The sequence below is a fragment of the Canis lupus genome, chromosome 4 (genome assembly GCF_003254725.2).
Source record: "Canis lupus dingo isolate Sandy chromosome 4, ASM325472v2, whole genome shotgun sequence".
Classification (NCBI taxonomy): Eukaryota; Metazoa; Chordata; class Mammalia; order Carnivora; family Canidae; genus Canis; species Canis lupus.
In genome coordinates, this window is record NC_064246.1 from 70,024,504 (window position 1) to 70,046,448 (window position 21,945).

At 42.8% G+C, this 21,945-nt stretch overlaps 1 protein-coding gene across 5 annotated transcripts in view; it reads left to right on the forward strand.

Annotated features, from left to right (window-relative positions):
* Positions 1 to 8,099: 8,099 nt before the first annotated feature.
* DAB2 (DAB adaptor protein 2) overlaps positions 8,100 to 21,945 on the forward strand; it is a 51,057-nt gene continuing 37,211 nt past the window's right edge. For 4 of the 5 annotated variants that reach the window (XM_025436219.3, XM_035714916.2, XM_049109306.1 and 1 more), the window contains exon 1: positions 8,100 to 8,418. The gene's annotated coding sequence lies outside the window, so the exon portion shown is untranslated. Of the gene's footprint in view, positions 8,419 to 10,916; positions 11,233 to 21,945 lie in introns of those variants that run through there. The other variant, XM_035714913.2, reaches the window with a different exon arrangement.

Sequence of the window (21,945 nt, forward strand, 5' to 3'; positions counted from 1 at the left end):
GGGATCGAACTTCCCTTGTATTTATCCTTCTTCCTTCTTTCAAAGGAAACCACCATCTTGAATTTGTGATTGATGATTCTTGCACATTTTTATATTCACTTATATGAATAGTTGTATCTCTAAGTATTGAGTGATTTTTTCATATTTTAGATTATATATATATATATATATATAAAACTGCCATCATGTCTGCTGTATTCCTCTGTAATTCGTTCTTCTTACTTGATTCATCTGTGTTGATATAAGCAGTTCTGGGTCATACATTCATGTCATTCCTGTTATTGTTAGAGTATTCCCAGTGAATACATGCACCGTAATTTATTTATCTGTTCTCCTGTTGATGGACACTTAAATTGCTTCTACTTTTTGCTATCGTAAGCATTCTTAGACATTTCTTGGCAGATGAATGGGAGTTCCTCTAAGCTGACTTAGAAGTGAAATCTCGAAGATTTAGCGTAAGCTTATTTTCAAATTTACTTAATATTTTTCAAATTATTCTTTTAAGACATTCAGACAAATTCACATGATCATTAGCACTCTACTATGTGCCAACTGCTGCTTGAAGTCCTTTAGATAGATTAATTTATTCAGTCCTCAGAATGAGGAAATTCTATTATTTCCTTCACTTTATAGACGAGAAGTTCAGTCATTTTCCTCAGATCACATAACTGGTAAGCTATGGCACTTAGATTCACACCTGGAGACACACTGGTTCCAGAGTTGTGCTAAATGCAAAAAGAATATAATAAAAAGTCAGGATATTCTGACCAAAAAGTATCACAAGGCAAATAAAAAGATTTCATTGAAGGAGGTGAGGTCTCATTAAATCCAGTATTTCCTTGTCTTAACTATGTGTGCATAGATCTTATTTCCAAATAAGGCCTAGTCCAAGGTTCCATGTGGACCCAAATCTTGGGGAGGAGAGACCATCTTCAACCCTTTCTACAGGGGCCAGTACAGGATCCCCTTCTACATTTGTGGCCAAAGAGAGGAGTCTAATCTACTTTCCACAGGACAAGTCTTCGGATATTTGGAAAGAGCTCTACTCTACTATTCATAGATATCCCTCTCTATCCCCTCTCATATGCCCAAGAGGTCTCTTGCCTTCTCTACACATGCCCAACTAGCAGAGCCCCCAGTAGTTCTCACTTCTCAGGGAATTCCCTCACTGTCCAAGTGGCTCTACTCTGGATGCCCTTCCATTTGCCAGTGTCCTCTGCATATGAAGGAGCATCCACAACAGATACTCTTTTCCAGATGTGGACAGATCAAGACAATACGGTGAACCCTAAGAATTGCCAGTAATCCTTCTAATACTGTTTGGGCCACGACTGCATGAGCCATACATTCTGGATCATTCAGGAGAGCTGAGTCGTATTTCTAGCTCTGCCCCTAGCTCTATACACAGAAGCAAATCGAAGTTTCTGCAATTACATTTCTCAACCTTCAGAAAAAGTAATACTTGCCCTAACCTGTTTGACAATAATGTTGTGAGGACAAATATCAGATTGGTACAAAAGCCTCAGATAAAATCCTCAGATAAAAATGGATAGGAAGAATGTGGCTATGCACCCATAGCACAATGGAATGTAACCTTGTCCTATGTCATGGAGTCCTTTAATAATCCAACGAAATCTACAGTGCACTGCCTCAGAAAATGCATATAAGCATGGGCACACCCACACATATAAGCTTCCAAATAATTGGGGAGTTGAATTATCCTGGAGTCCAGACTCAGATTCTCTTCATTCTCTAATTAAGAAGTGATTTTGAGACTGAGTATTAAATAACTACAGAAAAGAGTATTCCTTCTGGATTCACAGATGGTTCAGAACTGAGGCTGTGTAGCCAGCCTCAGCACAGCATGTGGCCATAGTTGGAGCAGTGCAGAAATATTTTTGGATGGAATTCAGTGTCTGTGGACAGTGAAGCACCTATCAGTAGTAGCAACAGAACTCCAAAGTACAAGAAGTTGGTCTTCAGTCCTCTCTCATTTTCTGTCTTCTTCCCCCTTTTAATGTCATTTCTGCAGAAATTTACTCAGCTCTCTTTGAAAGGATGAAAGTGATCCATGAAAATGATCCTCACTAATATGCTAGAATATCAAGGTCCAAGACTATTTCAAGTGAGAAGTTAGCCTTAAGAAAGCTCACCATGGCCAGAGGAGCATAGTGATCTATCACATGATTTATTAGATTTTCTATTGGCGGTTGAAATAATTTAGGACAAGAACACTTTTCTTACTTACATTACTAATGTGTTTTTTCCATAATTTTAACATAATTTGTAGCATTCATATAGCCTCAAATTCTTCAAGCTCTTCTTATTGGATATGATTTCTTTTGTTTTCTGCCAAAAACCAAAACAAGAGTGGAAGACAAGGAATACCCATTTTATAGATAAAGAAATTGAGTCTTTGAGAAATTAGACCCTTGCCTTAAATCTTGCAAGTAGCAAGAGACAGAGCCAGGACTTACCCAAATCTGATCCTAAATCCCACTTTCTTTTGTTATATCATAAAGGTAAGCATGTACATAATATCCAAGTTCAGTTTTCCAATGGCTCTTTTGAAGCCAAGATGTAATATGACTTCAGGGATAGTAGAAGTTCATCCCAGAAGTTGGAAGTCATATAATTCTTCTCTCTTTCTGGGTAACCTTCAACTGGGTGCATGGTGGAGTTGACAATTGCCTCCATCTGATCAAATTTAGGGGAAAAAAGCTCTGTTCCTATTCTTACTGAAATCTCTTTAGCAATGAGCGGTGCCTTTCATGCCACAGTAAGACACAGGATTGGAAATGCAAACATCTGGGTATAGGTCAATGCAAATGGCTGATATCAGATCTTTCTCCGAAAACAAGTCTTGACAGGGGAGAGGGTAGGGAAAGAGTCACCGCCAAAGCCAGGACACTGTCAGAGGCTGCCAAGAGCCATGGGAGAGAGAAAAGTCAGTGTCTAAAGACCAATGGCACCTGACTCCTATCATCCTTGCGGTTCTCTCTCTCCCCTGAATTCTCCTCACTCAGAGAAGAATAGAATGAGTATGCTCTTGACTGCAGGAGTGTTTCTCAAAGTGTGGTCCCCAGAACTATAGCACCTGAATCACCCAGAAGTGCTGGTTAAGCACTCAGATTCCCAAGCACTTCACATCACACTGCCAGTGAACCACCCCCACACCTTTCCAGTCCTGGTCTCTGGGGCTGAGGCCAGGAATTTGCCCTTGTAGCAAGCTCCCAGAATGTCTTCTGCGAACATTAATGTTTGAGAACTATTGTTCTTTTTTTTTAAAAAAGATTTTACTTATTTATTCATGAGAGACATAGAGAGAGAGGCAGAGACACAGGCAGAGGGAGAAGCAGGGTCCCCTCGGGGACCCCGATGTGGGACTTTATCCCAGATCCCTGGGATCACGCCTTGAGCTAAAGGCAGATGCTCAACCACTGAGCCACCCAGGCATCCCAAGAACTATTGTTCTAAAGGCTTAATTAGGCCATGAGAACACTGATGAATATTCACTTTTGAAAAATCTTAAGAAAAACACCTCAGTGAAAGGTATTTTATGGATTTTTTTATAACCCTTCTCTTTCCTTATCTTAAACTCAATTGGTGTGTTTTTAAAAATTATGCAACCCAGTGCATATACTATTTCAATTAGATGCACAAATGTGATCTCTATATATCTGTATATGGGCTATTTTAATTTCTTTTCCCTTTCCTACAGTTTTTACCTCTTTGCGTCCCCTGTCTATTCTCATCTCCATGAATGGCCCCAGTAATCTATAATGCAATCCAATCTCTAGTCTCCCTTAAATTATGCACACACTCTCTCACACACACACACACACACACTCAAACTTACATGGATAGGTGTTGCTTTTCATATTACCAAAACAGAAACATTTTACATTTTTTTCCTGTATCTTATTTTTCTCCCTCAATAATAATCCTTCCATATTACAAGACTGAACTCTAATTTACTCTTAAATTATTGCATGTGATTTCACACTGCAGATGAATCATAACTTATTCAATCATTCCCCTACTGAGAGACAAAATTTTTCCCCAGGTTCCTATTGTGGCCGATGCAGTGATTGACATCTCTGCTTTATTTCTAGGGATAGATTCTTATTCATAGGATAGAGAACCACGTAAATGTTGGCAACAATATTAATTAGTATTGGTATTTCGTAGGCTTATATGTACCTTTGTTTTTAACAACTCTTTTCAAATTGCTTTCTAAATAAGATGTTTTAACCGGTAGTTAATATGAGTATTATTCTTCCCCTTTACAACTTCTCATTATAAAAGTTTATATTGGTAGCAAAATGCAAATTAGTTATATACATTTATCATATTGTATTTCTAAATGTTCTTCACGTTAAATATCCCAACTTTCCAAGTACCATTTGAATTTTACTAATACTACACATCACTGGCAAATAATAAGTATTGAATTCTGAGGTGCTATGCAGGTGTAACCAAGAAAACAAACCAAAGCAACCGACAAAACAAAACAAAAACCGGCTGCCTTCAATTAGACTTCCCTCCAAATATTTTAGATTTTAGATACATCAATAGATAGATGATAGGAAAAACCTCCAGTATTTGCCATGCCTTGCCAACAACCAAATCTGATAGGGTCAGATTTTCTTCTATAAATATGCAGGATAAGTCAAGGTCAAAGAACATTTTCTGGGAACAATAGCTATTTTCTTCATTTATTTTTATGACACTGAGGAGGAAGAAGAAAAGATTTGACCTTGCTAGATCCACAAACTTTAACCAGCCGTTGTTTGATTAGAACACCTGGAAGCGTCCGGCAAGGTATCCAGGTGCACAGACCGTTCACCTATGACCACATCCAAAGTGCCATTAACATAACAGTTCATGGGAAATGGCAGGACTCCGAATGGGATGTTTAAGGGAGACAGGAGCAGGAGGATGGAAGGAGGGCTGGAGAAGAGAGAGGGAAAGCATTAGGTCTGTGAGCTAACAGGGGGGAAAACCAGCCTAATTATGGAAGAAAAGACACACACATAGGATAGCTCACCCAGGCAGAGTTGCTGTGGAAGCACATTCCAGGAAAATCTTAAGAGATTACCTTAATAATAAACCATGCATTCTTCAGCAAGCCGTCACGGGATTAACTACCCCTTTCCTTAGGCTGGGAACACAGTTGTCAGGCTTTGGTGTTTTGTTGTTGTTGTTGTTGTTGTTGTTTTACTTCTTTACAGGCAGGTTTTGTGCAAGGGAAGTCATGCAAGGACCATAGTCGTGCATTGACTTTTCCTCACCTTAATTTGCTAAATGTTACTTTCAGCAGTGATAAGAAAAACCATTTAGGCAGGGTCAGTGTCTGGGTGGGCTTGGGTGTGATTCTCCAGCTGCCAGGATGTTCGTTTTAGACCTCCTGAAAAGTGAATGACTTTGATGCATAGGAAACTCTGTTCCATCAGAAAGAGAAAAGGTTAAATTTATTTTCATATTTCTTTTTTTTTTTCTTACTGTGAGCAGGACACTGATTTAGTGCCAGAAGCAATATCAGCACTCTAGAGCTATAAAAGTACTCTTCAAATCAGAGTTCTCCACTGTCAACCCTTAAGGTTTCTGTGTAAAATGACAGAGCGGTCTATTTTAAGCTGTAGGTGTGAGCCCACTGCTCATAAATGGACGTTTTCATCAAAGTCTTCTCTTGAAACTCCAGCTCACTGCAGGTGAAAGCATTTTCTTCCTCTGGCTCCTGAGATATACCCCTTCCTTTTTTTTTTTTTCCTTTGGCTAACTTTTTTTTAATTATTATTATTGGAGTTCAATTTGCCAACATATAGCAGTGACCAGTGCTCATCCCACCAAGTGCCCCCCTCAGTGCCCATCACCCAGTCACCCAGGCCCACCTCCCTTTCCACTACCCCTTGTTCATTTCCCAGAGTTAGGTGTCGCTCATGTTTTGTCACCCTCACTGATATTTTCACTCATTTTCTCTCCTTTCCCCTTTATTCCCTTTCACTAATTTTTATATTCCCCAAAAGAATGAGACCATATAATGTTTGTCCTTCTCCAACTGACTTATTTCACTCAGCATAATCCCCTCCAGGTCCCTCCACGTCGAAGCAAATGATGGGTATTTGTCGTTTCTAATGGCTAAGTAATATTCCATTGAGAGACATACCCCTTCCATTTGGTAGAGCAAACATATGTTAATATTTCTAGTAACAGTCTTTTGATTTAAAGAAAATAAGTTTGGGATGGTCACTTCTGAGTTGAGAAGTTATGAGAAGCCCCTTCCCACCCACCCCCACCCCCCCACCCCCCCCCCCCGAATTGCCAATGTGTCTATTTGTCTGAAATCAGCTGTCATTTTTCCAGCTATCCAGCCTTTGGAAGGAAAATCATCCTTCTGAATTCCTGGGTCTTAGAAGTAAAGCAGTATGTCCTGAAATGTACCAGAATTAAAGTTCTCTGCATAAATGTTATAAATACTATCCTAAGATTAAATAAGATAGTTTTAAATACTATTCTAAGATTATCCTACATACCTCTTAGCATTCACAAGAAGTCATTTTTTTTTTTTTAATAATAGCAAATTAGCTCAGAGGAACATTGAAAACTGTCAGCACTCCCCCCACCCCCCACCCCCACCCCGACACACTCAGGTGTGAGGAGATGAGACAGGTGGCAGAAATAGTAGAGGCCAGGAGAGGTGACGCTCTCACTGGCACAGCGTTGTGCAGCTCTGGCCCCCTGGCTCCCTGGCGGTCCCAACCCTGACCTACTTGAGAGTAGGGACTGCCACTCACACTGAGCTGCCCCAAATTACACAGTGGCTTTGCAGCTGGGCTAGGCTTGGACCACAAAAATACATCCTTGGTGTCCCATGAGCCCCATTTGAACCCTCAGTTTCCAGAGGTAAGATGCAGATCCACTGTGTGTTGCTCACTCAATAAAATCAATAACCCCTGCTTCTGGGTCACAATTTGGCATTTTCACATTTAGTGCACACTGTCTCCAACTTAAAAAAAAGGTGGTGGTGGTGGGGGGGGACATAGACATGCTTTTCACAGGTATAATTTCAACATTCTTAAAAAGCGACAGAGTTTCTGGGAGATATTGTCCAATTGTTCATGATTTTCGACTCTGGAGAAAAGGAACTCCCAGCACCAAGGTCTGCTATGGAGTGCCTTCTGCGGAGCACCGCATGTCAGTATTTTCAAATGTTTTCTTTCTTAGGTCTCATGTTTTTTCTTAGAGGTGTCGGGAATACTGTGGAAATCAGCGCAGATAGTCAAGTTACGGGTCTACACACGGGTGCACACACCGTAAGGGAAGCGAGTATATTAACTTTGTGTCTGATGCACGGATCTTTTTTTTTTTTTTTTTTTTTTATCGGTTAGAGGTGAATGCTTTCGTTGACGTGGATTTCGTGAAGCGCTGTCTCTGTCCACCGGGATTTTATTTCATACGTCGATGCGCACACACCGAGCCTCCCACCGAGTTCAGTGCACCCACCTCGGCCGCCGCACGCGCAGCCGTGGAAACAGCAGATGCGCGCGGGGACCCTCGCCTCCCGCCAGCGCAGCCTGGAGTAAAGGCAGCCCTTTGTTCCGACGGCCGCAGGGTAGGGGCGGCCGCGGGAGCCGCAGCCCTGCAGCGGGCGATCCAGCGAGGGAATTGGCGAAACCAAGGTCGGGGTGGATCCCACCCCCTTCCTGCGGGGTTTCCCTTTCCTGTCCTCATTTGCCCCCTCCCCGGGCCAGCGTGTCCAGCTCCCGGGGGCGGGGGCTCCCTCCTCCAGGGGCCGGCCCCCCGCCCCCCGCGATCGCCCCCCGCGTGCCCAGCTCCCCCGCGGGCCGCCTCCCAGCTCCCGGGGGCGGGGGCTCCCCCCCAACACGATCGCCCCGGCGTGCCCAGGTCCCCGGGGCGAGGGCTCCCTCCTCCACGGGCCGCCCCCCAGCTTCCCCGCGGGCCGCCCCCCCGCCCCCCCTCCGCCCCCCCCCGCCCCCCGCGATCGCCCCCCGCGTGCCCATCTCCCCCGGTCGCCCCCCCCGTGCCCAGCTCCCCCGCGGCCCGCCCCCCCGCCCCCCGCGATCGCCCCCCGCTGGCGGGGCCCGGGAGCCGGGGGAGCCGGGCGCTCGGCTCTGCTGTGCGTGGCGGCGGCTCGAGTTAATAAACAGTTAAGTTTGGAAGACTCAGCAGACACGTTGAGGGGGAGTTACCGAGCCCGGGCAGCAAAAACATCCCGGCGCATTCCTGGGGAGCCCTCGGCTGCCAGCATCTGATTAGAACCATATCTGCCGGGAGTGGCCGCGCGGCTCCGAGCTCCCGGCGGCGGCTATTTAAGCGCGGCCCGCCGGGTGGGCTGGCGGCAGCCTGCAGGCGCGGCTCCCGAGGTCATGCGCGCTCCGCCGAGGCGCTAGGCGGGTGAGTAGCTCCCGACCTTCCCCCGGGCCCCGCGCTTCGCGGTCTCCTTCCCTCCTTCGCACCCCCCCCACCCCGGGGTGCGGGTCCGGGACTTCGCGGGGGACCGCGAGAGGCGACCTGCGCGGGGGAGCAGCGTCGGGGCCTGAGGTCCGAGGAACGCTTCCAGGGGATGCATCACCTTTGGGGGCTCGGGCTGCAGACACGTCCAGGCTGTGACATGTCACAAGCGCCTCCCTTTGTGTGTGTGTGTGTGTGTGTGTGTGTGTGCGCGCGCGCTCGTGCTTGTTTAAAAGCCCCGGGGCTGGCGTGGCTGCCCACCGCCTGATGAACCCCTCCGAGGGCGTTTATTCCTGCCCCGTGACCAAGGCTGGGGACCTGGGTGGTGCCCCCCTGAGAAGCGTTTTCCCGGTGACTGACAACGTGTGGCATGAAAATGTGAACTTTGTCTCACACCCGCATTCTTAAGAAAGTATCTGCCCAAGAGACTGAACAAACTTGTTTTAAATCCCTGGAGCGTTTAAAAGGTGTCGGCCTGCTCGCTTGCTTGCTGTAAACTGGCTGGAAAGATTAAGTAAGAATTCTAGAAAAGCGGGGGGGGGGGGGGGGGGATGAATGGGTTAAAACCATGGAGCCCCAGTCAGCCTAGCGGTTTTCCCAGCATAGAGCCGACTCTGTTATTCCTGCTTCCCTTCCTCTGGCCCGACTCCCTTCCTAGCCTGGAATTCGGTCCCCGCCGTCAGTTGCAGCAGGGAGCTGTGGGAGTCCAAAGGGAAATTTCACTGGATTAAAAGCACTTAAAGAATCTGGATGTTATCTCCACCCCTTCTCCCCACCCCCCACCCCCCCACCTTTTCCTCTTTCTCTTTAGTTTGTGTTTGCAAGGAAGAGAGGCACTCTTGTAAAATGAGAAGAGCAGAAATAAGCTTCCAGACACATGGAAAGACTTAACAATTATGGAGGGGAGACTTCATGAATAGTAAATGTTGTTATTACACTATAAAGTGACTTAATGAAAAAATTTCTGGCCCTAATCGGGCAAAGCGGGGCAGTGGGGGAGAAGAAGGTAAGCCGGGACTAACTCGCACAGAAGTAATGGTTGGAGGAAGAAGGCGGCCACAAAAATGCCTTTGAGATGTCTGATAAGGAAGGCCCTAGGAATGGCTTTGATAGGACGGATAGAATTGATCCTCTTTACAGGCGTAAGGTTAGCTCCCTGGCCGGGTGTGTCATCTACTCATCTCCGGCAAGGCTGCCGGGGAGGGAGGAACTGGCTGGGAATGGGGGAGCACGGCGGCTCCCCGGTGGCTTGTCTCGGTGCTCTGGGACATCTCCTTGCTTGCCTCTTCCCCTGCTGCCACCGGTCAGACCACCATCCTGCTGCCTTTCTCTGGGCCCCAGGCCCGGGCCATCCCAGGTTCTGTCTCTCCCTCCTTGAAGGGAAACAGGCCTCAGTGACACTGTAGCAAAGTTTATTGCCTTGAGAATTCAGAAGTATTTGGGACCAGGCCCTCCTTAATCTTTGGGGAAGGACCTTTTTGGTGAAGCGCTGGGCGTGGGGCAATAAACAGTGCCACACTTGACACAACAGCAACGTGGAGTGCGCGGTGTGGACCGTCTCCTAGAGAAAGCGCGAAGGAGATCTAGTAGCCTTTCCCAGGGTGTGTTTCTGGGACTGATTACTTCTTCCAGATTCCTGATGGGTCTCCCCCTGAGGCAGACTGGATTCTTTTTCCTGTTGGTGAATCACTTGACTCGCCCTTTCCCTGCACTCCCAGCTCTGTCCTTTCTTATCCAAACAACTATCCTACCAGCCAGTTCTCCTTCAAGCTATAGGCCATCTGCCTGGATGGCCAGAACACGCTGATGGCCGTGAAATGTCCTCCGGCTTTGAACTGTGACATATATATTGTTGGCCTTCTGATCCTGGACACAACGGGATCTTCACCTGAGGCTGTAGGAGAGGGGAGGGAGCCCTCCATGGCACTTGTTAAAAGCCTTGTCTAATCTGTCGAGGAAGACTCTGCATTTCCACTGAAGACTTTTTACAGTTTTAGACTCATGGAAAAGTCCAGATTCCCGTGCATTAGGTTTATTTCTTGTCTTACCCCAAAGGTTGAATGGATTGTAGTCACCTTGTTTAGGTTGAGGGAATTGCTTTTAAGACACTTGTTGGCATGAAGGTGGTACAGGGACCTCTAGAAACTTCTGACCAGGGGGTTGGGGGTGATAGCCGTTGGCCTGCTTGGCCATGCCTCAATTATCTGAAGATTAAGGAGAGCAGGAAGGTATATGCCTTGCTGGGTGGCGCCTGGCCTGCAGGAGGCTTTGTGGACCTTGGCCGCACAGCAACTATGCGCTGCTTCATTTCTAATTCTACCGTAAGCCTAAGCTTGCCACCGCTGATATTTTTTTATCTGAATGGTTTTGAAGGCATCGTGTGTTTCTCTCCCTTCATCTCTCCTGCCTTGAGGATTTAATTGATCGTTTTCTCAGAGACCAGTGGAGATGCTGAAATGCTCAGGAAGGCTGCCGAAGACTGAGCTCTCCTGTGTTCGGTTGCCCTCGCGGTCATCAGAACATGCCTCCCTGCGTGGAAAGGCTTGAAAGCAGATTGGCTGGGGAATGTCGGTTAACAGACTGAATGTGTCGGGTTTCCTGTGCCCCAAAAGGAATCAGAACGAGAACTACACTGGCAATAAGAAACACCTGAGTAACAGGATGTGGTCTTTCAAAATTCTCCCTGGTGCTGCGTGTGCGTGTAGAGTTGAAGCCGTGCCACCGAGGCGCACAGACGTAGGCCAAAGTCACCTCTAGGTGAGCTGCTAGCTGCAACAGCAGTTAGGTGTGCTTCGTGGAAAGCTCGCTCACGGCAACGTAGCCTGGCTGGACTGAATGAATCACGAGGAGAGCAGGCCACCGGGTCTCCTCTTCTTCTAAATTAGTAAAAACATACTAATTTCTGATGAGGGGAACACGTGATGCCGAGGATGGACACAGAGGGCTAGCGTTCATGCCAGCTTCTGCCCCCCACCCAGAACAGTCAGGTAGTGGGTTGAGAGCAGGGGGTCTGGAGAGCAGGGGTTCTGCTGTCTTGATTCCCATCCCAGCTACACCACTGCTGCTTACGTGACCTTGAGCAAATTGTGTGGCCTCTCTGGACTTAAGCTCCCTTGCCTGGAGAGCATAAGAGTACCTTGCCCACGTTTGGTAGGGAGATTGTCAATCTAACATGCTTTGAACACCTTATTCCAACCTAGAAATGTGTGTTTTGTTTTCTGGTTGCCCCTCGAACAACTGGATTATGTGTCTTTGTGAAAACCCAAGGCCGACTGGAGAATTTCTTCATCAAAATCGGGCACTGCTCGTCTACCTGAAAAGCGTCCGTCATTCAAGCACCTAATATTAACAAAGCCAGTGTGTTTGCTGTGCTCACACTGGAACAGACAGGGAGTTGCTCTCTGTTCTCCGCCTGGAAGCCTGTAGTTTGCTTTGGTCAAGCTGACCTCCTTCGGCTCATTCAGGTCTCCACCCCCTCGCAGCCTCCCTACAGAGGGGGAGCCGTTCTTCCCCAAGTCAGCATTATAGCAGAAGGAAGTGGGAAAGCAGGGACCACCCATACTAAACTGAGTGACTGGGCTAGAAATAAAGTTTTCCAAGTGCGTGCGGCCCCATCCTATCCTTGCCCACATAGCTGGGCAGGTTGCCATGGTTACTCCCCTTCCCGCATCCTTCTCCTACCCTGGAAGGAAGCCTGCCACTCTAGGGTGAGCAAAATCTGAACAAATTGCTTCCTGATCCAAAAATGGAAGTGACTTTTTTATTGAGGTGGGATCTCCTGTCTACCTACCTCATCCTTTTCCTCCCCTCAACTTATTTTAATCTCAACACTTAATTATCTAACTCTTTCTAATTTCTTACATCATCAAGGTAGCAAAACATTAAGGTTTATGGAATTTCAGGAACTAGGAGCTATTGCCTCAATATTAAAGAAGCCTGGCAGTGTTTCTCTGCTACCGTCACGTATACAAGCTAGCTAGAGGCAAGTGACCTTCAATGCCTTAAACTAGTAAGAACTCGGAGTGAACCGAGCAGGCCAAGTGTGAGTGTTCAGCTATAAGGAAGTTACCAGAAGGCGGAATCCAGGAGGGCTGTCACTGAAATTTTTAGGTAACCACAGAGTAAGGGAAGCAGAGGAATAGGAAGTAGCAATTGTGGAAAAGTGAGATTTAAAACCCTGTTTAACCTGGAAGAAATTGCGGGGAGAGATATGTGGTTTCACATTTTCTCTGGGTAGGAAGCTACCCTATTGCTCCCTGATGCACAGTGTTTCTCTGAAACAGACTGAGGTCTTTATGGGACAGATCAAACACATAAACTCTCATTTTTACAATCAAATTCATTCAGTCTTTCAAGACTGGATACTTAGTTACCTTCACGTGTATTTCACAACTAGAGAGAATTCATCTAGATTAGTGCTTCTCACAGTGTGGTCCCCAGACTAGCAACACCAGCATCATTTGGGAACTTGTTAGAAATGCAAATTCTTGGTCCCCATCCCAGATCCACTGAGCCGAGCTCCAGCAGTGGGGCTCATCCAGCTGTATTTCAACAAGCCCTCCACATGATCTAAGAGTAACTTTCACAATTCATTTGTTTTATAATTCAGTCGTTCAGGGGAAGCATAACAAAGTATTTGGATTCCTAAGTCATGGAAATAATAAAGCAAAGCATTTAAACATAGCTCAGTTTAACTGGATCTTAGGATGCAAAAGATGAAAAAACACAGACCTTGACATTTTTCCTACTATCTCAAGCGTTGCTTTCGTGATCCGAGGAAAACCGATATACTCCTTAGTTTTATATTATCACCTCACTTCCAAATCCTTTCTCCTCCTTTGGGTTTTTTAAGAGCACGATTAATCTCCATTTATTAGGAGACTGTCCCAGTTACTTCTTTTAAAAAAGATTCTAGTAAACTAGATCATTACCCAGGAACCAGATGGCTTTCTCTAACCTATAAAACTTTTTATTTTGTTTTTCATGCAATGCCCAGAGTGCGGATGAAGGCTTCTCCATATTGGTAAATGAATCTACTACACTTAGTTTTTACATAGCTTTATGGTTTAGAAAATATCATTCCATTTATCCTTCACTTTAAAGAACTTAAGATAGAAAAAATATCTTTTCTTAGCTCAAATATGATAATTACATATCTGCTTGCTCCAGGTCATATCACTAAATGAAAGAGCTAGGATTCAAGCATGTATCTTTATGACTTGAATCTTGGTGTTCATCTGAATATTTACTGAGTACCTATTATGTGGATTATGTTGCTAGCCTGGCCGTGGAAGAGAGCCTAGTGAGTGGAAAACTGGAAGAAAGTCTACATCACATGAAACAAAGAACATAGACTCTGGACTTGCATTGGAATGACAGCTGTGCCATTTCCTAGGCATGCTACTCAATATTCCTCATCCGTAACTGCCTCACTCACCTTGCAGAACAGTCCTAAGAATGATGGATGCTAATCAGAGACTGGTGATTAGCAGAGATCACACCATAGAGTGAGAAATATAAGGGTGTGATCCAGAATTAGAGAACTGGAACTCTGGTTTCAAGGAGATGACATAGGTTAGTGGTTAAGACCTTGGACTCTGCACTGCAAATGACTGTGTCCACAACTCACATTGCCATTTAAGACAAGAGATATCATGTCTGAGCTTCATGTTCTCCATCAGGAAAATTAGTTGCCTCAAAGTTAGAGTTAATGGTGAAGCCATAAAAAAAAAAAAAAATGCTTTCTCGGAACTGCTGCTTTAGAAATGCACCTGCTCTAGAACTACAATTCTCAATGCACCAATTAGGCTGATATTTGGAAAACGCTCCTGTTTTAATTGTTTGTGAGCTTTAGGCAAGCTAAAATCTAAAGATGAACACATTTCAGCTGAAAATTAGAAGACTTTCTTTCTTGCACACCTTGAAACTATTAAATGTGAGGGTCAAGCAGAGAATGTGGCAATGCTTCCTAAGCCAATACAGGCCCACAGATATTAACTCTTAAGGTACCACTTAAATCTTCTTTGGGCAGGACAATACAGTTCTCTTAAGGTCTAGAGTTAATCCATGCTCAAAGAACTGGAGAGTGATGAATAGCATCACTAAATGTGTCCATATTGGATATAGCTGTCCTCCTTGTTCTAAACATTTCCTACAACTGACCTCATTTATTTTCCATATTTTAAGTGTCCTATTACAGGCCCAAACCTGATTTAATCTTCTGTGATACGTAATGCAGATCCCAAGGTGCTTTCTGTTATCATTTAGTTATCATATTCTCGAACACCTGTCAGAGGGCTGGCATGGTTATATGAAGAATGCTGAGCCAGTCTGGATTTGGGGCACAATGTTAATCCAGGTGGAAAACATATAACTGACCTCTAGATCAGAGGATCAGAAGTGGAAATGGCATGCTTCTGAGTAGTTGCTCAAATATCTGTCCTCTAAAAGAAAGTCTCTGATGTGCTTTAATTTTATTAATACTGGGGGGTGGGGGTGGTATTTTTTGTTTTTGTGTTTGGGCTTTTTTTTTTTAACCTTTGCTTCTAAGGTTAAACATCTTAAATGCATCCCATTTTTTAAGTAGAGCTGGTTGATAATGAGACTGAATATCAATTTCTGCTTGGACCAACGTTCAGCTATAACTGAAGCTTTTCAGAAATGTATATGTTGACAATTGACAAACAAATTGAAAATTTAAATTTATCCAATGTTGAAGCTATCTTCTGAAGGGTATCTTGTTGCATGGATGTTTGTGTAACTGCCTGTTAACTTGTTCTTTGGAAATTTCTGATTTATTCAGCTTGTCTGAAGTTCTCAATGACTAAAAGTTGGCTGTAATTGAAAGTTGGATGATAATATTGTCCTGACACCTGCTAGCAGACACATAAATGTCAACAATCGCTGCCTACAAGACATTTAGACAAGATGACATCTCTTCAACTAATGTATGGTCTTATTACAATTAAATGGTATAGACAGGGTCAAGAGAAAGAAGACACCAGTGTGATAATGGACGTGGCTTTTAAAAGAATGGTAGGAGTCAGATAGAAGAAAAACGCATCCTAGGCAGAAGTACATATGCAAATTTTCCAGACATGTGTCCAAAGATACAGACTGGCCAGTTTGACCAAGAGAAAGTACAGATGGCAGAGAGGGAAGACATGAGTTTGGAAAGGAGAGATGGATTGCACTGAGACTCGTATATAAGGACAAAGAACTTCAATCTGTATTTATTATGTAGTAGATCTCTTTGTTAAATCAGGAAAACAAAATGCTGATTCAGATAAATTAACCTAGCTATATTGGCAGAATGAATTTGAGCAGAGATCATTTACCAATTGAAGAAAAACCTACATTTCGTGACAAATCAGCAACGTAGAGAAAAGATTTGCCTAAGCGAATATTATGAACACGTGGAAACTATGTTATCACTAATGTTTTAAGTGCACTATTTACCAAACTACGTGGGACATTGAAAAGTAGGACCTGACCTCAAAATTTCATTGAGTTGGGGAAGTGAATCAGAGGACAACAATAGGTCATGGCAAGTGTAGAAAAACGGTAGCCTAGTGAGAAGTCAGTGAAGACTCCGCTAAGGCAACACATCTTGAGTGGACTTTGAATGACAGGAAGGAATTCGCATAGGTGAAGCCAGAAAGTATTACAGGCTAGGGATGCAATACAAGAAGGTATGGGGTGTGTGTGTGTGTGTGTGTGTGTGTGTGTGTGTGTGTGTACAGGGCAAATGGAAAAGATTAGCCTCTCCAGGGAACAGGTCTCTGTCTCCGTCTCTCCCTCTTGCTCTCTCTAAAAATACATATATACATATACATATATATAGAGAGAGAGATACAAGATAATATAAAATCAGGAAGGCCATGAGCTCTGATAGGGCATTACCACAAGAATTCAACCATAAAAGTAGACCAGTTACAACTCGTTTCTTACAACTTAGATTCTCATTGGATTCTTTTGAGAAAGTGAAGGAAAAAATTCATCCCACAAAGAGTTTCTTTACTTCAACTATTCTAAACATCTTAAAAAGTACCTATGTTAGGCCTACAGAAAATACCAAAATAATGCTGTAAGATGAGCTGGCTAATTGTGAGGGATAAGATACATGATACAAGGAAGTATTGCTCTTTTGTTTTTTTTTTGTTTGTTTGTTTTTTTCATTTTTTTTTAATTTATTTTTTATTGGTGTTCAATTTACTAACATACAGAATAACCCCCAGTGCCCGTCACCCATTCACTCCCACCCCCCGCCCTCTTCCCCTTCCACCACCCCTAGTTTGTTTCCCAGAGTTAGCAGTCTTTCTGTTCTGTCTCCCTTTCTGATATTTCCCACACATTTCTTCCCCCTTCCCTTATATTCCCTTTCACTATTATTTATATTCCCCAAATGAATGAGAACATATAATGTTTGTCCTTCTCCGACAGGAAGTTGGGGTGGTGGTGAGGCAAGATTAGGGAGAAATACTAAAAATTTTTAAAAATTTTTGGTGGGGAGGGAGGAGGAGAATGGACATAAAGGGCAGTTCCAGAAAATAAGAGGGTCACAGGATGGCCAAATTCAGTAGACATGTGAACAGTCTATGATAAAATCTTCATTTTATGCTAAACTACAGAGAGTACTGTTACTGATCTTTTAGGCGTATTCTCATACCAAATACATTATGTTGTTCTGTTTCCAGGTAGTGTATAGAGATACAAATGTTCAACTTTCTATGTAAGAACTCTTTAATAGAAACAATGGAGGCAACCGTGTTTGGTTTTAGGATCTGGACTCTTAAACTTCATGTAGCCAACACCTGTTGAAGGGCTTACTATTTGCAGTGATAATGAAGTCCAATATTTTAAAGACTGACATCAACCAGGTGCTATTGGACACTCCTTTTTTAATGCTCTCGTCAATAGGCCATGTTACTTAAATACCAAAGCCACTTTGGGACAGGCCCTGGTTACATTTTCATAATATTGCTTCCTTAAAATCTATAATTCAGTAGTTTTGCCTGATTTGAAAGCGGCACTGTTGTACTCATAAAATCTGATAATTAAGAGTGCCACAGAACGTGCTTGGTTCTAGAATACCGAGGTTCATGTCATCTCCGAATTGCTTGCCCTTACGAAGTGACAAAACTGAATGCCAAATGAGCATAGAGTTTCTTTCTGGTATTTATGAAAATAACGTTGATTCAGAAATTTGGCTAACTTTTTCAGGAATCATCATTGACATTCTTTAATAACCGAGTGTATCACAAGATTCTTTCCTCCCACTGGCTCTGTCACACAGATGCTCTTCCAGATTGTAATATGGTTATAGAAAACTCCCAAACATTGAATGTAAATATCCTCCATCTAATTAGCAATTTAAGTAAATGTCATAATTTTAAAACTATCTGTTGAAGAGGGTAATTAAGCCCTTAAGACAAAATTCGCATCTTTCCATGATTGATAAAAATAAGAAAGCAATTTATATAGGGTTCCTTGAAGTAGTCTAATTTTGCTCTTATTAAACATTACTAATGGCGATGAGGCTTTCTACCCTAATCAGAAACACTTCCTCTAAAAAACTTAGCACCGATTTTAGTACTTGCATGTTCTCTCTCCCTTGCCTATATCGTTTGTTGTTGTTGTTGTTGTTGTTTTGGTTTGGTTTCTTAAGATTTTTTTTTTCAAGATTTTATTTCTTTATAGAGACAGAGAGAGAGAGGAAGAGACACAGGCAGAGGTGATGTAGGACTCGATCCTGGGTCTCCAGGATCACACCCTGGGCTGCAGGCGGCGCCAAACCGCTGTGCCACCAGGGCTGCCCTAGGATTTTATTTATTTATTCATGAGGGACATAGAGAGAGAGAGAGAGAGAGGCAGAGACATAGGCAGAGGGAAAAGCATACTCCCTCCGGGGAGCCTGATGCGGGACTCAATCCCAAGACTCTGGGATCATGACCTGTGCCAAAGGCAGACACTCAACCACTGAGCCACCCAGGCGTCCCAGGTGTCCGTCCTTTGCCTATATTGTAAGCCCCTTGAGAACAGAAGGCATGTGTCTTTAATCACTGTAGATGTAGCATAGCAAGCATTTGGCACACAGTAGGTGTTCTATAACCAATAACCAGATGGCCAAGTGAATGAGTGACAAGTTGCTCTCATTTGCAACATTGATTGTGATTTATTATGGAGTGAGCAGAATGGGAAACTTCAGTTCACCTTATCATCTATTGGTATAAGTAAAGCAATTCCAAGTCCTTTTTTTTTTTTTTTTTTAACTTTAAGGTTATTTATAATGAGTAACATCCGTATGTTCCTCTAGTTTATGTCTGCTCAGGGCCTGAGAAAGGCGGACAAGCTGTTACTGAAATTCTCCAAATGGTGTGATCTTTTCAAGTCCTTGGGTTAACTCTACCAATGGAGTATTCATCATAGCTCTTACATGATCTGAACCGATGGGTATAATCACCTGGCGAATAATTATCATAGTGGTGAATAGTTTTCAACATAATACTTCACCCGAGGACAACTTCTTATTCTCCTTCAGTTTCTTTCTTTTTTAAAGTGGTCACTCAACTGTTTCCAAAAAAAAAAAATTAAAAATTAAATAAAAATGGAGAAAGTAGATGAAACCTTTGGCTCAAGCACTGGATAATTAATAATTATCCCTTTGACTTAACAGAATTTCTGCCAAAATCAAAAGACACCTGTTTTTTTTAAATAGCATACTGCAGCTATAATGTGGGTAAAGATGTGATATCCATTAGGCTCTTCAAAATGCCTAAATTGGGTTGCCAATTCATTATTGTTGCAAAGACCTCATTGGGTCCAAGGAAAACAGCCTAAAAATCAACAATAGACCATACACTGCCCAACTTTTAAAATCCCAGCATAAGAGAACTTTTGAAAATTCTACTGTCCATTTGACTCAAGCCTTACTGTTCATTTTTTTAATACATCAGGAATTTTTCTCAATCATTTTGGATAGGTAAGTATCAATGAATGATGTCTAAGCCAATAGTTCAAAGCTTATGGTGGGCAGCATTCTCTATGGTCCGGACATGTGTGTATTCACGTCGTAGTTTCTCTTAGCTTTTGAGTTTAATTTTATGTACTGAATTCTAAAGTACCCTCGTGATTCTATCCCTAGCCCAAGGTAGTCTGTAGATTTACCTACATTTTAGATATTGCTACCTGACAAATTAGCTTGTCTCTAAGGAATTTAATTTTTAAAATGCAGAAAGGCACATGTCACCCTTAAATCACTATTCTAAATGCATAAGAAGCAGAGACCTTTCTCTTACCCTGCTCACTCTCTTCTTAACCAGCATTTCCTTGGTACTGATCTTTCAAGTTCTATGGAGAACATGTATAAAATGGGGAAATGCTATATATTCTCCAAATGAGGTGCTGTAACGACATGACTATCTTAGTAGCTGGCTTTTATAAAGGATGTTCCTTTAGGTGCTCACATTTCAAACTACCAATTCACTTATATCAACTTTTAGGAAACTGACATTATGGGAATTCTATTTTTAGGATAAAATGGATCTTCTTAGAATGAAGGTTATAAGACATAATGGCCTTTGATTTTTTTTTTTAAGCCACCTTTAGGACACTTGGTTTATTTGAAGTTTGAGGGTCACAGTGCATCATAGCTTGGCAAAATGGGCTAACCTTGGATCTGACATTTGAGATTGTTAGACCTTAACCTTTCAATCAAAAGGCTTTGTTTCCAAAAGATTGGCCAAGTATTTAAATGAAAAAGCCGGAGTTGAATCAAAGTGGCAAGTTCATGCGACTATCCTACTACAAAGCTATGTGACTCTTTGATGCCATGGTCCATGCTCAGATTTGTCACCACCCCAACCTCCACACCATTGCTCCAAACCTCAAAGTCTTCCCGATACCGTCTAGACAAAATGTAGTTCTGAAAATTTACTCTAATCCAGTTTGACCCACCTTTCAATCTTTTCCCCTCATATCACCCAGCACCACTCGTGTACTAGCCAAGCTGACATAAATATCCTTTACTGACTGCTATCAATTCCTCTTTCCTGAATGTATTTTCTGGCAAATTCACTTTCCTCCAATCTGAAAATTCATATTCCTCCAATCTGAAGAACTGAGTTTAATTCTCTCTTTTTGCTTGTATAATTCTAAAATAAGTTAAAGAGCATATGTATTAGACTTCTGGAATTTTTAGTGGGTTGGTTGACTTTTGTACTTCACCTTCTCTCCTGTCAGGTAGGGATGATGATACTTTAGCATTTAATGAGACATCATACCTCACACCTGGCATATAACAAACATCCAATAATTTAACTTATAAAAATATGGTATTCCTTCTGTGTTCCTAAGAAACCTGTTTAAGCCATCTCCTACCCGGCTGCTCTCTTTTTTTCCAGGACATTTATCACCTTCTGAAAGACTATAATATATTTATGTGTTTCTCTGCTGGAGGGTAAACCCTACAAAGGTATAGATCTTTACTTTGCTCACTGACATATCCCAAGCTCTAGAAGAGTGCCTGGCACATAGTAAGGACATAGATTTATTACATGAATTAGCTTGCATTTGGGGGCAAACTTTGTTTGCAGTCTCCATAGTGGTTTTAAGCAGAGATTAATCACCAATCCCAATATGCTCTGAACAAAAGAAAATTAAATAATAATAACATTTTTTAAAGCTATCAATATTTGAAGGCCTTCTTAATCTTCTAATAGCATGACTTCAGGGGAAAATCTAAGGTAGCCAATGACTTCCATTTAGTGTAGTTACTCTGGCTAGGCACAATGTGAGCTAGATGGCAGGCTTTTCAGAGTCAAAAGGAAAGGCATTGGTTTATACCCTTTAAGGAGTTTCTTAGATGGAGGTACAAATGTAGACTGGAACTTAGGGTAGAGAACCTCGACACTGGACAGATTGACTCTCAGAAAGAAATACTAATCACATCCACTTCTGATAATTAGCCCTCAGAGTAGAACTTTGCTTATTTTAGTGGATCTAAGAAAATTTAGTCCCTTCTTTGCTTATTTTAGTGGATCTAAGAAAATTTAGTCCCTTAGTGTTACTTCTGTCACTATTTTCTTTAGTAGAACTCATTATCTACATGCTTCTCTAGTTCATTAAGGACTGCATCCTAGTTTTAAAAAAAATACAACTATAAACACTCCTAATTTCAGATTTTGCTGCACTAGACGGCAGCTGTGGGGTATAGAAGGGCTTGATCATTAGTTTTTTGAGGATTTGTTTTAACCTCCTTGTCTACAATATTGAGTCTTTTTAATAAAGATTGGATTAGGAACTTAATAGTGGCTTTCAAAGAAGACTTGTCTTTGCACAGGGCTATAGAGTTCAGCTGAGGAAATGAATGATCTAATTACATTCTCTGATGCTAAAAATGCCTACATTCTAAGACCAGAAAATAGCAGATGCCACCGTGAATCTGTCCAAAGCTTCTAGGACCAGCTCGAG